The following is a 4,166-nucleotide window of genomic DNA, read 5'->3' as shown; positions in this document are numbered from 1 at the left end:
CTTCTTGCCACTTTAAGTCTTTTGACGGAGGAAACTCAAGCGGAACACAGCGGGGTAATTGGATAGCTCATTATCTGCGATCTATTTAAAACCGGAACAAAGGGGATTTAGTGCAGGAGGGTCACGGCAGGGTCATGGTGTCATGTAAAGATCCCGCAGACTTCCGTGAAGGAGCTTTCTCAATCGCAGGATAAAAGCTCCATGTGAAGAAGCCCATGGAAAGACGGGAGAGGCCCCCAACACCCAGGAAAACCTGAGCCAATCAGGAGGAATGGTGCATGAGCCAATCAGCCCATTTGGCCCACCCTCTCCCCCTGGCAACTCCTGTGACCAATCCACCCCCTCCATTTTGCCTGTTAAGCCAGCCCTGCCAGGTAGCATCCCCACAGTCTCCCTTGCCCCTTCCCCTCCTCGTCCCTCTCTTCACCCTTCCCTCCATCTCCAGCTGAATGCCTCCTACACCCTGGCTGCAGCACCTATCCAACCTGGACGCCCTGGAAGACCAGCCTCCGAATAGTCTAGGGAACCTGGGTGACAGGCTACTGCCTTTGAACCCATCAAGCTTCCCGAGTCCCATCTTGACGCCTGCTGAAACCAGATTGTACCTGGGTAAGGAAAAGGGTTCCTATCTATCACTCCCTAGCAACAAAGAAACAAATGCATGGAGTGCTGTTGGAGGGGAGTGGCGTTGAATCATGGGTGTGTCTGGAGTGCCTAGGCAAAGTACCAGTGAAGGTTCTAAATGGAGATGTGCGAGCAATGCGTGCTCAAGTGTCCCTGTGTGTTCTGAGCCCAGGCTGTATGGTACACAGTGCCCTTTCTCCATTGTTTCCCATCACCAGAGGTCTTCTTTGTTAGCTCTTAAATGTACACAACATGGGTCCAGAGAGATACAGCCCCGTGCTACATGCCCTATCATCTGCGATATGTGAGGTCTACTGGTGCTGGTATGCTGTGATTAGGTGCTGAGTTACAACATATCCTATGCTCTGTCATGGCAGTGGGGGCAACGTCCTCCCCCCATTGAAGTCAGTGGGAGGGAAATCCTTTGCACCAAGTCTGGGGCTGGTATCAACTAGCGCTGTCGATGGGAGCACAACGACAGATTGAAGGGGGGTATAAGGATCATGTTAAGTGTGCTCCCCCCATGTCTCCCACATCGCACCCATGACTCTGCCCCATTTTGGACATCCCATTGGCAGAATGATCACTGGCATATCTGGGGTGTTCCACCAGCGTATTTTATATGCCGGTGGCATATCTCACGTTCCACGGGCATAGCAGGGCTTCTGCCAAATCCTATAGACTCTCAGCCAGCAGATCTTGAGGATAGTATTGTGCCCTTAATCTGTCAATCAGTCCATGTCAAATAAAAAAAAATGCACGGAGCATCAATTGCTTCTTAGGTTATTTGCTCTGACTGATGTATCTGCCAATAAATCTCAACTACAGGTCAAAGAATATGTCGCTCAAGTCAGTCCATAAACGTAAGTGAAAAGCGTCACTAAGTATCCCAGGTTTGCAAAAGATGAGGCCATTTCCGGTGGGTGGGAGGGGTTGAGCATGAGAACTATCAAAGGTCCATATATTATGTTTAGCATTCCTCATCACCAAGGTTGCCATGGCACAGAGAAGTTAAACATGCGGGATGTAAAGTCTAGCTTGTTTTTGTTTATGAATCGAGTGTGGCTCCAAGCATAAGTCTGTCTTACAAATTCAGGGGTCATCTTCTTAGGAACATAGGAAGCTGCCATCTGTACTGAGTCGGACCATCTAATTCAGTACTGTCTACACTGACTGGCAGTGGCTACCCAGGGTTTCAGACAGGAATCTTTCCTAGCCTTACCTGGAAATGCCGGGGATTGAAACTTCCGCCCCATCCTACTATATGTGCATATGTTTTATATTGCAGACCACCTTCCTTGCTGTGGTCAAACGCAGATCCTCCCAAAATATATATCCAGATTTAGATTATGTGTGGTGCAATCAGGAGCATGATTATGGTTCCAAACAAGGTGTGTGCTCCCCGCGCACCTGCGCTAGTCCAACACATTAATTCATCTCCTGACAAGAACCTACCCACATACTACGCTCAACAACTAAGGCCCTCCTCCGGCTGCCTACACCAAGGGAAGCTTGGAAGATGGCAACAAGGGAGAGGACCTTTTTGGTGGTGGCCCCCAAATTATGGAATGATCTCCCCAACGAGGCCCGCCTGGCACCAACATTGTTATCTTTTCAGCGCCAGGTTAAAACTTTTCTCCCAGGCATTTGACAGTATATGTTTAATCGATCCTGGAATGTCTTATGATTATGGTTGTTTGTTTTTGAGATTGTTTGAAGTTGTTTTAGATAGATATTTCTTTTGTGTATATTGTCTGTTCATGTGTTTTTTTATGTAAATGGTTTTTAATCTCTGTATATTATAATTTTAATGTTTTTAATCTTTATAAACCACCTGGAGAGCTCCAGCTATTGGGCGGTATAGAAATGTGATAAATAATAATAATAAATAATTGCTTCACCATACCTGGCATCTCGCTGTAATACAGCACTACTACCATTACACATTTATTTAGCTCCTATATTGGGTAACGGCTGTAAAGCAAGGATACATGGTGGTGTCATTCATATGGTGCAAAAATAACAGGAGACATGTTATTTTTTCTTGAAGGGGCCAGTAGGAAGCAGGTCAAGTCAGATAGGTTCCCCCAGAAGTGTATGGACCACTCTCTCCTCCCCCACCCCCAGATTTCATTGGAGATGATCCTTCCAGGAACTGTCATACAATCCATGGTAATGGAATTTCTGACATTCCTTGCTACAAGTTTTCCCCTACATTGCTTTGTTGTTGTTTATTCATTCAGTCGCTTCTGACTCTTCGTGACTTCATCGACCAGCCCACGCCAGTTGCCATCCCCAGCTCCCCCAAGGTCAAGTCCGTCACCTCCAGAATATCATCCATCCATCTTGCCCTTGATTGGCCCCTCTTCCCTTTGCCTTCCACTTTCCCTAGCATCAGCATCTTCTCCAGGGTAATTCTCAAACCACCTATTTCACATGTGCCTTGCTAAAGCTAATAGGATGACTCTGGAGTAATTGGCATGTCATTCAACATTTTACAACCTAGGCCCTTAGAGCAGACACTCTTGAGCACCATCGTTCTGCTGCAAGGGATCGTGACCGTCAGGCTTTGAACTGATGATGTGGTTTCCCTAAATAAATATTTAAAAATATATTGGGCATGTGAAGAAAGTAGAAAAGAAAAGAAAAGTGAACATTCAGCTGAGAACTTTATAGAAAACACCACTGAATTAACTTACAGTACATTTGTTAAACATGAATAGCTCTAATAATGACATTTCATTTAACAATGCCCTTTGTCTTTTCAGTTCATCAGTTACCTATTTCAGTAATGAACTGCAGTCATACCATTCTGATTTTCTCCTAATGTAAAGGCTGAGATCACTTCGCTGCCAGTGGAGCATGATGCTATTATTCAGTTTGTGGCTTAGGAAAAAAAAGCTATAGAATATAGCACTGTTCTAATTGGCTAACAGATACCGACATCTGGGATTGCTAAGGGCAGCTGGTAATTCTGTTTCGCTTCCGATGGGAAGGAATAAAGTAAGCAAAGGAGAGGAATGGGTGAAAAAGTTGCATATGCAATTGTGAGCAGTGAATCCAGCATTCATTAGGGGAACAAAAAGACCAGGAGCAGTATATTAAATGCCATTTCCATTGTTCTTCAGCGAACAAGTTTGGTGTTAATGGGAAAAGTTTTAGCCTCAGTCAAGAAGCTGCAACATGAATGAATGTTTAACCAAGTCCAAAACAGGCTTCTGGACTGCTGATGGAACTATCAGGATACAAGAGTTTATATGTGAAGTCCCATTCTGATTCAATGTAAACACAGGACCATCCATCTACGTGACATGATGCATAAGGCTCATGATACAGAAGGGGTAATGAACCTGGATTCAAAGACTTCTGCTGGCCTCTTTTCCAGTCCCTGCATCTCCAAGGAATCTGCCATGCCTCTGGAGCTAAGAAAATGAGGCACTTTGAAGCATAAGCTATTTTCATTTTTCGACCACCAAAAAGAAAGGGAGTGGTGGGGGAGAGAGCTCTTCCAAAATATCATAATCAGGATAAAGAGTGGTGCT

The sequence above is a fragment of the Heloderma suspectum genome, chromosome 1, assembly GCF_057233095.1.
Source record: "Heloderma suspectum isolate Gila_16-S chromosome 1, 16-S_ref, whole genome shotgun sequence".
NCBI classification, from domain to species: domain Eukaryota; kingdom Metazoa; phylum Chordata; class Lepidosauria; order Squamata; family Helodermatidae; genus Heloderma; species Heloderma suspectum.
This window is presented reverse-complemented; position numbering follows the sequence as displayed.